General features: G+C 34.2%; 1 long non-coding RNA gene across 1 annotated transcript; it reads right to left on the reverse strand.

Moving 5' to 3' along the window:
* Positions 1-4,475: 4,475 nt before the first annotated feature.
* LOC129526139 (uncharacterized) lies at positions 4,476-14,612 on the reverse strand. The gene is made up of 2 exons (XR_010130481.1): positions 14,495-14,612; positions 4,476-4,595 (listed from the first exon to the last, which is right to left on the reverse strand). It is a non-coding gene; the product is annotated as an uncharacterized lncRNA (long non-coding RNA).
* Between the last annotated feature and the right edge of the window lie 281 nt (positions 14,613-14,893).

Genomic DNA, 14,893 nt, shown 5'->3' on the forward strand with positions numbered 1-14,893 from the left:
CACAAAATTCACAAAAATAATTCAGAATAATATATATCTCTATATAAATACAAATAAAGCTTTTAGAAGATGATATAGGAGATATAGGAGAATGTTTTCATGACTTTTGTATATGCAAGGATTTCTTAAATATGACAAATTATTTTAAACCTGAAAGAAAAAATGACAAACTAGACTTCATTAAAATACATTATCAATCATCATTAAAGACATTATGAGAGTGAAAATGCAGCTAATAATTTGGAAAAAGAAATTTACTAAGCATATAAGCAGCCCCCAAGATATTCCTCCTTTCAAACTTTCTACTGAAAATACTAAAAGTCCGCTCATAAATCAGTAAGAAAAAAGCAGACTAATGGATAAATGGGCAAAAACTTGATAAGCCCTTTACAAAAGGAGATATTCAAATGCTCAATAAGCATATGAAAGTTTGCTTAACTGTATTAATAATTATTCATATACATATTGAAATTTTAATGCAATATTTCTTTATATACATCAGAATGGCTAAACTGAAAAAGTAATACTCTCCTAGATGTTAATTAGGATGTGGAGCAACAGAAACTCTCACAGACTATTACTGAAACATGCATTTACACAATCGTTTTGGAAAGCTGGAAGAATATACCAAAAGTGAACACACATATACTACTCTACCACACACTAATTCTACTAATTTTCTCCTAGTTGTATGTCCAACATACAATATATACTAAAAGGCATGTATGAAATATTCATAGCAGTTCTATTAGTAGCAGAACTGTAATACAAGCCATATGCCCATCAACAATAGACTAAATATTGGTATATTAATAAAATAGATTACCGCGTATAACAACGAGAATAAAAGAACTATAACTGTACACCAAAACATAGATGTATGCTGAGGAAAAAGTCAGACAATAGTTAAAACAAACTGTATTACTTTATATAAATTCTAAAATGGCAAATGTAATCCATTTTGTTAGAAGTCAGGGGACTAATTACTCTTCAGTTAACAAAGTCAAAAACTGATAGAAAGTTTAAAAGGAAGAATAACTTAGGGGCTGGTAATGTTCTTTAGATCAATCTATTAAATAGTCTTGTGGCTGAGTTCATGTGAAGGTATGGTAGTCTCCCAAAAGGTATTCATGTCTTCATTCCTGAAATTTATAAATTTTACCTTATATTTGAAAAAAGGGGTATTTGTTGATGTGCTTAATTTATGAATCTTGAAATCTGGAGATTATCCTGGATTATCTAACTGGGCCTAAAATTCAATCACATGTATCCGTGTAAGAGGAAGGCTAAGAGAGACCTTATACATAAAGTGGTAGATTGATATAAAGTTGGAGCAAAGAGATTTGAAGATGTGAGAGTGATGTGGCCAATAGCCGAGGAATCCTCACGGACACCAGAAGCTGGAAATGGCAAGAAACAGATTTTTCTCCAGAGTTTCTGAAAGAAGTGTGGCCCTGTTAACATCTTGATTTTGATCCAGTGATACTGATTTTGAATTTCTGTCCTCCATAACTAAGAGAAAATATGTTTCTGTTCTTATGAGCCACCCAATGTGTAGTAATTTGTTACTATAGGAAACTAATACAATGGTGATTCATCATTCATCAAACTATACATACACTTATGATTTGTGATTTTTTATGTTTCTGTTACACCTCAGTAAAGAGTTTACTAAAAATTAAATGCGTAAAGAACAGGCTTAAGTGATGTATGAATTTCTTCAATAAATATTAATAAAGTTTTTATTCTATCCAGAATTTCTGCTAACTACTGGGAATTTAATGATGAGAAAAATGAAAAATATCCCAGTCCTAGTGGAAAAGGCAGGTTAAACAAACAGCTATAGAGTCTAAATTGCTTTGTTAAAGACTTAAGAGCAGGTAAGAAAAATCTGAGGCCTGAAGTATGTTAGTAGACAAAGAAGAAAAGTGAAGTTCTCCCTAGTACAGAAATTTACTTACAAAGGAAATTATCTACAAAGGATAATCAGATAACCACTGCACTGGAGAAATTAAAAGCTCAGATTATAGGAGACAGAGTAAATTACAGGGAACTAAGTATTCATCAATTTTCTTATATCTTCTTCTAGAGTGTAGAGCTGTTACTGGAAAATAGCTCCCCTTCCGGAACTACAATTCTTAGTCACCTTTCTTCTAAGCAAGGCCGTATGTCCTATTCTTACCAACAAAATATCATATTCTTATCAACAAAAAGAAATAATTTGACTAACATAGTAATAATGAAGTCTGCCTTAACTCTTTAGTCCTTTGTCTGCCAAGAGGATGCAGAAGACTCTGGGATCCTAAATAAATCTTAAATCAAGAAGATGCAAGAGGAAGTGACACCAATAAGATAGCTGACTAGAAGTTCCTAACACTCAACCTCCTCCCCGGCCATCACACAAAAGGACCAAAGAAACAAATAAATAACCACATTTCAACTAAAATATATGAAAGAGAGCCCTGGAGTACAACAAGGAAATGGCAGAGACCATGTGGATCACGGAGACTCAGGATGGCCATATAAAAAAGGGAATGGAACACTCTCTGCCTTTACCATCTTTTCTCTCCTAGTGGGATGAGGTCAGAGCCAGGGCAGACTCTCCTTACAGAGAAAAGGTATGCAGGAGGCCCTCAGCAACACAAATTAAAATGTGGACACCCACAATCTTTGCTCCTGGAGATCACTGTAGTCCTTACAGGTCCTAGGCCCAGCCTGAGGAGTTGCCTGGAGTTCACATGTCTATGTTACTCCAAACAAGGAGCTCACATTGTGTCTCATCCTGCCCCATTATCGAAGCTGCTGCAGTGTAATGACATCTTGAGACTGAAGCCACTGCTAGGGTGCCTTCTCATTTGGGGGCCAGTAGCCACTCTATCTTCCCATATCCTAGGCTTCACTGCCACTACACCACACCTACTAATGGTAGCGCACCACTCTGCAGCTGAGCACCTACAACTTCTAACCCCATGGAAACAAACTGCCAAGAAGGCACTCCATCTTTCCATCCCAGTGACTGCGGTATCTTGGCTCCGTCTACTCAGAGCCTAGGACCAGCACAACAGCTGTAACCTTAGCACCTGAGCCCATGTGGCAGCACCCTGTTCCCCAAGGAACAGGCACTCATGCCCAGTGATGAGGCTGTACCCAAGCTAGCACAGCAGCCTTACAAACTCCTGCAGCCGAAGACATTTTCTTATGAGGAAATCCCCCTATATGGGACTTCATGGCTGTATCTTGCTGCTCGGACTATCAGCATATTTCTCAGAATATTTCTCAACCTTGCACACCAGGAAAGAATGGGATAATATATTCAAAGTGCTGAGAGAAAAAAATAAAACTTCTAGTCAAGAACAGTGTAGTCATCAAAGTTATTCTTCAAATATGAAGGAGAAGTAAAGTCTTTCCCAGACAAGCAAAAGCTGATGGAATTCATCACCACTAGAAGAGCTGTACAAGAAATGCTTAAAAGACGGTTTTAAAGGATGTTAATTGCCACCATGAGGTGAAAGGATGTTAATTACTACCATGAAAGTATTTAAACTCACTGGTAGAAGTAAACTCATAATTAAATTGAGTGCTACATTATTGTAGTGGTGGTATACAGTATGAAGGTTAAAAGTCAAAATGGTCAACAACAACCATAGCTACAATAAGATTTTAGAAATAAACCACATAAAAGATGTGAATTAAGACAAGAAAATTATAAATTGGGTTGAAGGGTAAAAGTCTAGAATATTTGCAGGCAATCAAAGTTAAATTGTTATTAGCTTAAAATAAACCTTTAGAACTATAAGATTTGTTATGTAAGCCCCAGAGTAACAAAAAAGAAAAAAGTTACAGCATATATGCAAATGAAAAAGAGAATGGAATAAAACCATGAAACCACAAAAGCAAACAGAAGAGAGGAAGAAAGAAACAAAGACCTACAAAATAACCAGAAAACAATGAACAAAATGGCAACAGTAAATCCATAACTATCAATAATAACCTTCAATATAAGTGTATTAAATTCTGTAATTAAAAGATGGCTGAATGCATTTTAAAAACATACAACTATATACTGCTTACAGGAGACTTACTTCACCTGTAAGGACACATATTGACTAAAAATAAAGAAGAGAAAACTATATGCCATGCAAATGGAAATCAAAAGAGAGCAAAAGTAGCTATACTTAGATCAGATAAAATAGACTTTAGTCAAAAACTGTAAAAAGAGACAAAGATGGTCATGATATGATGAACGGATCAATTCAGTAAGGGGATATAACAACTACAAATATATATGAATCTCAAACCAGAACACCCAGGCATATAAAGCAAATATTATTAGATGTAAAGGGAGAGACAGACTCTAATGCAATAATAATAGAGGACTTCGATATCTCACTTTTTGCAAAGGACAGATCATCTAGACAAAAATTCAGCAAAAAAAAAAACAACAAATATAAAGCGCACTCTAGATCATGTGGACCTACCAGATATTCACAGAACATCCCACTCAACAGCTGAAGAGTATGCATTCTCCTCATCAGCACATGGAAGTGTCTTCAGGGTAGATCAGATGTTAGGTCACAAAACAAATCTCAGCAAATCTGTAAAAATCAAAATAAAGTATCTCTTTTGACCATGATGGAATAAAACTAGAAATCACTAACAGTAAAAACTTTAGAAACCATTTAAATACATGTGAATTTAACAACACACTCCTCTATAACAAATGGATTAATGAATAAGTTAAAAAGAAAATTCAAACACTTCATGAGACAAATGAAATTGGAAACACAGTATATGAAAACTTATGGAATACAGCAAAAGCAGTTCCAAGAGGGAAGTTTACAGCAATAAACACCTATGCCATAAAAGACAAAAAAATCTCAAATAAACAGTCTAACCTCATCCCTCAAGGAACTAGAACAACAAGAACAAACACAAAATTAGTAGAAAAAAGAAATAAATGAGAGTGGATATAAGTGGAATAGTGACTAAAACAATACAGAAATCCTTGAACAGAAACAAACCTTTAATTAGATTAACTTAGAAAAGTAGATGGAAGGTTCAAATAAAATCAGAAATAAAACAGTATACAACTGATGTCACAGCAACACAAAGGATTATAAGAGACTATCATGAACAACTACATGCCAACATATACATACACAACCTACCAAAATTGATTTATGAAAAAGTAGAAAATCTGAAGAGACCAATAGTGAGCAACAACATAGAATCTATAATAAAAAGTCTCCCATCAAAGAAAAGCTCCAGATATGATGGCTTCACTACTGAAATCTACCAAACATTTAAAAGATGTTATCAGTACTTTTCAAACTATTTCAAAATAATTGAAGATGACAGAATTCGTCCAAACTCATTCTACAATGCTGGCATAACTGATACAAAAACCAGTCAAGGACACAACAAAATGTGAAACGACAGGACAATATCTCTGATAAAAATAGATGCAAAAATCCTGAAGAAAATACTAGCAAACCAAATTCAACAGCACATTAAAAAGATCATTCACCATGATCAAATGGGATTCATTCTAGATAATACAACCTACATAATACAATAAATGTGATATAGCACATTAGCAGGATCAAGGACACAAGCTAATCTATCACTTTGATAAACAGAAAAAGTATTTGACAATATTCAACAATGCTGTTTGATTAAAACTCTCAACAAAATGTACCTCAACACAATAAAGGCCAAAAATGATAAACTACAGCTAACTGGAGAAAAGTTGAAAGCTTTTCCTCTAAGATCTGAAACAAGACACAGATGCCAATTTTCACCACTTTTATTCAACATGGTACTAAAGTCCTAGCCAGAGAAATTAGGCAAGAAAAATAAATAAAAAGGATCTATTTGGAAAGAAGGAAGTCAAATTGTTTCTATTTCATGATTTTATACATAGATTTTATATAAAGGTTCAACCAAAAAGCTCTAAGAAGTGATAAATAAATTCAGTAAAGTTGCAGGATACAGCATCAACCAAAAATATCAGTAGCATTTCTTTTTTTTAATAACTTTTATTTTAAGTTCAGAGGTACATGTGCGGGTTTGTTACATAGGTAAACTTGGGTCATGGGAGTTTGTTGCACAAAATAATTTCATCACCCAAGTACTTATTTGTTCTATTGGCTGCAGGGTGACTATAGTTAATATTGCATATTTCAAAATAATTAGAGGAAAGGATTTTAAAAGTCCTTACCACAAACTAATGATCAATGTTTTAGATAATGAATATGCTGAATACCCTGATTCTATCATTACTGAATATATGCATGTATTGAAACATCACACTGTGCCCCATAAATATGTGCAATTATTATGTGACAATTAAAAGCAAAATAAAACTTTTCAAAAATAAAGATGGAAGAAACCTGGGTTGCTCAATCTCTGACGGGTGACCAGTCACCAACCATAACACTATTTAGCATAGGTACATGAGCAGATGTATCATTTCATGTGGCTAAGTACCTAAAATTTTATGATATTTTGTTACATTAGCTAGAATTACTCACACTAATAACAAAGAGAGTGAGATATAAGCCTGGGTAGAATAATCAATTTTAGAATGATGTTGTTAAGTCTTACTAAGAAATCTCAACTTTGCTAAAAGGACAATGGAAAGATTGAGGTATTTTAGGAGGTTTAATGTTATATATTTAGACTAAGCAATTTGATTGATTACAGAAAATGTATTACAAATAAAAAATCATAAAGATAATGAGATAAGTTGATGACACCTATTGCATCAATCCAGTGTGTAATGAAGTTGGGCTAGTTGAGGATCATAGTAAAATAGAATTGAACAGACTCAGAAGTAAAGTTTATATAGATAATGCCTATTACTTGACTACATTTGACAGTAAGGGAGAAACAAAATTGGTGCAAAATTTTCTTGCTTGAGGAGCTAGCAAGACAACACACAACTCCAGGAGTTCATTCATTTAAAAAATGTCTTTATGAATTGTTACATAAGGGAAAGATAAGTTGAATATTGTCCATAATGAATTTGAAGTGTGCATATGGAAACAAGTGGAGATGCTCAGTGGGTAATTGAATATATAGAAAAATATACAGAAAAAAAAGCATGCTATTAAAAAAAAAGTACCTTTAACACCTTCTCACAGGAGAATGACAAAATTCCCCCTAAAACCAGAAGCCATTTATTTAGTGAAATAGCTTGGTGGGTCACATTTTTATAAGTGTTGAGCAACAAGCAGACCCATTACAATGGGTCAAGAAGTGTATTAGTCAAGGCCACAGAAGAAAACATAAAACCTATTTGGCAAAGGTTTTCAATATAATATGAGAATCAACTATCTATAAAAATCTTGGCAGGATTAAATGAGGCATCCTACCACCAGAGCCAGCAGGAAGCTTTATTACTCTTGGCCTGGAGAGACAAGTAGAGGGTTAGAAATTGTTGAGAGCTAGAGCCATAAAGGGACCTACAAGGTATAAATACTCAAGGATAGATGATTACTAGAAGAATTCTAGTGAAGTGGCAGGGAGGAGAAACTGAGTAAAATCCAGACCTTTCTCTCCTTTTTCCCTCTAATCTCCTGCCACCTCCTTTTATTCTCCAATCTCAATAAAGGCTAGAGGCAGAAAAGCCCAGATAATGTAGCCATGATAATGAGCCAACAGGGGCCTAGAATAGAAAAGGGTGGAGAATGAAACAAACAACTAAAGAAAACTTCAAGAGAAATCAATGGGAAATGATGACCTGGGGACAACTGACATGATGTAATAGCTGATTTCAAGAATTTAGTGTATAAATGGGAAGAGACGAATTTATAGTTGGGAGATGATGTGTTAAGAAAGTTAGATACTTAAGAGAGAAAGTTGAAGGAATTCATACTAATGGGAATGGGTTTGGTTTTACAAAGTAAGAAATGAATTTATACAGTACATATATACATATCCTAAGAGCCCATGTAAAGAAGAAAATCCAAATATCTTGTTCTAGGGTGTGAGAATGATCATCAAGACTGTTTTCTGTGCTTCCTTCCCCTTATCATTACATAGGTCCATAACGGTTAAATCTCCTTACTGTCCAACTGTACAAGAAGGGACCTAATTCTGAGTGGTCTATTTCGGTTCATTTCTATGCAAATTATCCGGCATTAAAATTCAATTTAAAAAATTAGCTCGGCTCCTATCGTGCCACCAGGATGATTTAAATTCTGTTTTTTCTTAAAAGAAAAGGAGCAGAACATCTCTAAATCTTTGTATTTCAAATATTTGGTTTCAGTTTTGGGTCTGGTTCTCAACACTGACCGCTAGTATTAACATACAGTATATTACAGAGGAAAGTTGTGTGAAATTTTCTATAACAATAGTCACAACAACATATAATGAAAAAAAAAATGCAACATCAACTAGGATGGGATGCTAGCGTCGACAGTTTATTTTTACTCCTGGTATTACAACCTATATTTTCACTGTTTAAAAAAAATAATTCAAGTTCCACATGAACCTAGCGGCACACTAGCAATATGACAACAACGTAGCCACTTTTCTCAGTAAAACAAAAATTTTACTACTTTTTGTGGTGCCTTGCAGACTCATTTTTTTCAGAAACTGCTTATCATTTGTTTGTTTATAATATTCAAGATACCCATAGGTGATATGGAATGAAATGATAGCCAATTGTATTCATTAGATTTTGCTCCATATTAAGCCACCTCAAAATTTATTGAATTAAACTAGGAACCATTCTATATTTTATATTTGTTCACAAACCAGATGAGTACCTTTTCTGGTCTGGGCCAAGATGTTTGATCTCTACTAGGATATCTGGTAAGTCTGGGTGAGCTGGACAATCTATACTGACCACCCTCATATGTCTGGTAGCCTCCACGTTAGCAACATGAGCTGGTTTACTGTCAGCCAGGCCCCAAATTCTCTCCACATGGTCTCTCATCTGTCATCAGCTGGAGCTGACTTATACCTGAATGAGAGCTTGTTTTACATTATCAGGGGTTTTGTGAGGTAGTTATTATACACTTGGTGGCTTGAAATCTGCCATAGTGGGAGTATTTGTACCACAGACATTGGAAAATACTACAAATCAGAGCCTTCTCTGCCCCCTTTACCCCAAGAACCAGCTCCTAAACATTTACCAGGACATCATTGCTTCTTGTCTTCCAAAAGACTGGCTTAGGCTCAATTCCATGGTGGCCTCAGTATTCCAATAGTAACAATAGAGGGCAGTCCCAATGCAAAACTCTCTTGTGCTATTATTCCTTTCAGCAGAACAAGACACATGGCCAAGTCCAGAGTCAGTGCAGAATACCACCCATCAATTTAAAGGAACCAACGATTGATTCACAGAGTAACTGGGATGAATCTCAAAGGCATTATGTTGAATAAAAGAAGTCAGTGTCAACAAAAACATATGTATGACCCCATTATAACATTCTCATTTTTAAAAAAAAAGTTTTATGGTATTTTTGAAAGGTAAAAAGTAACCACCTCGCAGCTTGTACACTCATTTATTCAGTGAATCAATAATATTCTGTGGGCATCTACTATTTGCTAGGTTCTGGGCCAGGTGTTGGGGTGATGATAGTGATCCTAAGACACTCAGTTTTTCCCCACGAGTCCCACAGTCTTGGAGTGGAGATGCAGGAAGGAGAGAGAAACAAAAACATGTAAGACAATCAAACGAGCAAATTAAAAGTTTAATGAGTGTTACAAAGGTAGTAAATAATGTGAGATGAGAAAAAACGAAGGAGTGAAGAGGGTGGAATGGTGCTCAGAAAAAGCCTCTCTCTGCTCTGTGTAATGAATAATCTTTTATTTAGTTCCAGTGAGAAGGATATACAATAGAAGAGCCGAAGGAAACAATATTCAGGCAGACAAGAGAGAAATGGAAACTCCCTGAAGTGGAAATGGATTATGTGTTTCAGAAAATGAAAGGAGGAATTTAGTGAATGACCAATGAGTGAGAAGAGATGAAGCTGAAGGTTAATATGTAAAATACAGGATATCAAGGGCTCGTTATGGAGACTGGATTATATTTCTAGAGCAATGGGGACTATGATGGTCCCTTGGTGTCTATGGGGAATTGGTTCCAAGATCCCCGCAGATACCAAAACCCATGGATGCTTCACTCCCTGGTATACAGTGGTGTAGCATTTGCATATAACCTACGCACATTCTCCCATATACTTTTAAATCATCTCTAAATTACTTATAATATCTAATACAATGTCTACATATCACTTCGTTTAAGTGAATTCAATGTAGTACTTGGTGTGTTGCAAATTTCAGTTTTGATTTTGAAGATTTGTGGAATTGTTTTTTTCTAAATACTTTTGATCTGTGATTGATTGAATCCATAGACACAGAACCCATGTATACAGAGGAATGACTGCATGTTTATCATTTTAAAGTTGTTTGACTTATTTATCTTATTTTTAAAGATTTATCTTAAAGACTGCTCTGAGCATTCAGGAGAAATTGACTGGAAAAAAAATCAGTGCAGAGAGTTGGAGATTATTAGAAGCCCTCTGAAACATTTAAGGAGAAAGAAAGGGAAGGTTTAGACAAGGGAAATTGTAATAGAAAGCTTTGATGGAAGTGGGAGTGAGAAAATGGAAGGAGCGAAGTTTCTGGCTGAAGCCGCTGCGGGAATACAAATGCCGTTACCTGGGTTAAGGGAGACTAAAGGAGGACTAGACTTGGAAACAGAAGAACTGAAATGCCTGTGAAAATTAAACAGAAGATGTGAAGAAGAAACGTGGTCTATCAGTCTGGGCTAAAGATTGGGCTCCTTTCCTCAATTAAGCTCATCAAATTTCCTGGGCACTCACTCTGTGTCACAACATTTACTTTTGTCTTTGTCGCCTGCTCTTCTCTGTAGATTTCCTAAGTCTTTCTACAGCTCTAATGGGCTATGTTTCCATAACATCCCAAAGCAAGCTATTTTTATATCTGGGCAGTTTTACCCACTTATGTCTGTTGTATGGTCAAGTACTGTGTAGTGATAATTAAAATATTCGATAATTTTGGCAAAATATTGTGTTGCATGGAATTTGAAAACCTTTGACATAAAGATTTTCAAGAAAAGGAAGAAGTATAAGATTAGAGAAAACAAAATTCTAATTTTCTTAGACCCATTGCTGGATTTACATTTCTTTGGATCTAGTTTTCTTCAGGCCCCGTGCATGTGTGCTAGTGCTTACTGGCACAGTCACTTTAGATAAGGACAAAGCAAGCATAGAGGCAGAACATTAAATGAGGGTAAATGTAGTTGTTGCAAACTTTGAGGTCACTACATTTCTGTCTCACGACATATGTTCTCATTTGCAATTATGGGTAAACAATTTGAAAGTTCTTACCATCTTGATATGGGGGAGAAGCAACCAAAATACTGTTAATAACTACCATAGCAAGATGAATTCACTTAACGAAGTTTGTTTTTTAATTGGCTTTTGCAATTCATGAGATTGGCTATCTGAGACTTTGGGGATTATCATGATATTTAAATAGTTCCTTTATAGACTCCTGTGATTCCCTTTTTTAAATTATTTTTTAAAAAGTTTTGGAAGCTTCTCCTCTTCACCCTTTTGTTACTTTCCTGAGATTTATCTCAAAATTGGTATGTGGAATTTAATCTCATCAAGCTTAAAAGCTACTATACATGTTGCCATTCAGAGAGATAAAGGGATTCTGGGCTAAAGTTATTACCAAATCAAGGCAACCTGGGTTTTTGAGCATGAGGACTTGGGGTTTGGGTGTGAGAGCCTAATATAAAACAAAATAGTGAATTACTACTGATTATTGTTACTGCTAACACAAGCATGGGATTGAAGTAGCAAGATAAAAGTGAGCATGCTGATGTATACTTCAGAAAGAGCAGGGAATATAATTGGGCACAACTTTGTTATTTTAGAGGTAGGAGGATGACTTGAGGCCAGGAGGTCAAGGCTGCCGTGAGCCATGATCACATAGTTGCACTACAGCCGGAGTGATAGAGCAAGACCCTGTCTCTTAAAATAATAATAATACTAATAAAAATTTATTTTAAAGACCAGGTAGACATCCTTAGATAGAGGTTTTCCGTAATCAGATCCTTATTTAAGCAATATATAGCAGTTATACGTATGTTCTTTGTGCATTCAAACCTTCAGACTACCAGTGTGCCTTGTGACACTAACTTTAGCACTAAATTGTAGCTGCTTCTAACACAAAGTTAGGATTATAATAATATCTACTTTATAGTATTGTAAGGATAATAAGGTAATTATTGGTTACATATCACTGCAAGATAACAAAATAAATCTCATCATACATTCGCATATGTTCTCTTACCCATTATACATGTTTTTAGAACTTAACCCTCTCTGTCAGACTTATTTTATTACCTATAAAGTTTTGTGAGTCAAATATTATGAGAATATTTTCTAAAAATATACAAATAGAAAACAAACGTAGCAAAAAAATTGATCTAACAGATAATAAAAATGGACCCCTATTAGATTAATAAAGAGTGAAACAAAAGGATATTACTAAATAAGACAGAAAATTTGAAAACACGCTATTTGGTCAAAAATTACTGAACAACTTTTAGAAAGCAATTTGCTGTATTTATCAAATTATGTTCATATTCATGAGCTGATAATTGTATTTCTAGGAGTCTATCTTGAATAATTTCTTCCCTAATTCTGTAACATAAAATTAAATGCATATATATATATGTACATTGGAAATGATGAACTGTAGAAAATATAGCCTCATGAAGAAATGGGTAAAGCAAGTCATAAGGAGAAAATAAACTGTTGATTTTCTCAGTACAAGAGTGTCATCTGAACACCTATCTACCCACAAAAACTGAAAATTAAAATTAAAAAATTAATAAACTATCATCTGAAACAGACTGACATTGTTTCCTCATTCTGAGAAAATGTTGCTCCACTCACATAATGACCTAGAATAATTCTGACTTCAAAATTTGAAAAGGGTCATATAAAAAGGAAAAATTATAGGCCAATCTCGCTCAAAAACAAAAATACAAAATTCCTTTAAACGCAGAGCAATACAAATTCAGGAAAATAGAATAATAAAATAGTATCCATTTGAGATCACACAACAATGCAATGTTGATGATGAACTGAATGAACATTTGATAATAATTTAATACAATTCACTGTATTAACAGAATAAAATAAAAACTGTATATATAATATATATATAGTTACTTCAATAGGTGCAAAAACTGTTTAAAAATAATAATTATTGTTGTAAAGAAAACTTTCATAAAGAATATAAAAAGTATATATGGCTGAAAAGTTTAATATCAGCCATAAGCACACAATGCTATCTAGGAATGACACTGTTATCTACTCCACTTATTTGAAATATCAACGCTGAAGGCAAAAATAATTTTAACAAAAAAGCCAAAAATGTAAACATAAAGTAGAAGGAGGTGAGGTTCACAGCACATGAGGTGAGGAGGTGAGGTTTACAGCACATCTAATTCAAAAGGACTTTAGAGGCCAACTAGTTGAGTGGTTATCAGATTCATCTGATCATCAAAATCCCTGGAATTTTTTTTTCCTTTTCAACTTTTATTTTAGATACAGGGGATAAATGTGTAGATTTGTTACAGGGGAATCTTGTGTGATGCTGACACATGAGATGGGATCCATACTCCAAACCTCACATACTGAGTATGGATCTCACAGGTAGTGAGCATAGTACCTGATAGGTGGTTTTTAAACCAAGCTCCCTTTTCACCCTCTAGTAGTCCACAGTGTCTACTGTTACCATATTTATATTTGTATGAGCTCAATGTTTAACTCCTAGTTATAGGTAAGAACAAGCAGTACTTGGTTTTCTGTTCCTGAGTTAATTTGCTTAGGATTATGGCCTTCAGATCTACCCATGTTGCTGCAAACAACATGATTTTATTCTTTTTTATAGCTGCATAGTATTCCATGGTGTATATTTACCATTTTTATAAATCCAAACTATTATACCACTGATGGACATCTGGGTTGATTCCATGTCTTTGCTATTGTGAATAGTGCAGTGATGAGCATACAAGTCCATGTCTGTTTTTGGTAGAATGATTTATTTTCTACTGAATATATATCCAGTAAAAATGGTAAAAGAAAAAACACCCTACAAAATAGAGTGTTATGCCACCAAAAATGATAAAGTAAGGAGCTAATCTAAAATCCCTCTTCCATAAAGAAATGAAAAATTGACAAAAATTTACAGAGCCACTGTTTCCATATCCCAGAGATTAAGGAAAGGCTTACAGCAACCCAGGGAACATTTATTAAAGAAAAGTAGTTTGGTTCTTAACAGTAAATACTAAAAAGAGCCCGTTAGGTTGAAGTAAAAGTCCTAGACAGTAACTTGAATACATATGAAGAAATAAAGAGGACTAATAAAGGTAAATGCATATGTAAATGTAAAATACATAAACATATATTTTATTTGTAATACTTTTTTCTCCTACCTGATTTAGAAGATAACTTCACAAAGAAACACCTACAAATCCACTTGTTGTTCAGCACAACATGTATAAAGATGTAATTTGTATGACAATAACAGCCCGGAGAAAGGGTAAAAACAGAGCTATATGGAAACAAAGTTTTAAAAATATTATTGAAATTAAATAGATATTAATCCAAACGATTGTTATAAGTTAAGGTGATAATTCTAAGCCCCAGGGAAACCACTAATACGAGATAATTAAAACGATATACTAGCAAACATACGTTTAACATGAAAGAAGACTATAATAAGAAAGAGAAACAGAAAAGATACAAGACATATAGAAACAAATAACAGAGTAGCAGATGCCCTACCTTATTATTGACTAAATGTAAATAGATTAAATACTTCAATTAAAAGG

Source organism: Gorilla gorilla, chromosome 14, assembly GCF_029281585.2.
Source record: "Gorilla gorilla gorilla isolate KB3781 chromosome 14, NHGRI_mGorGor1-v2.1_pri, whole genome shotgun sequence".
NCBI lineage: Eukaryota > Metazoa > Chordata > Mammalia > Primates > Hominidae > Gorilla > Gorilla gorilla.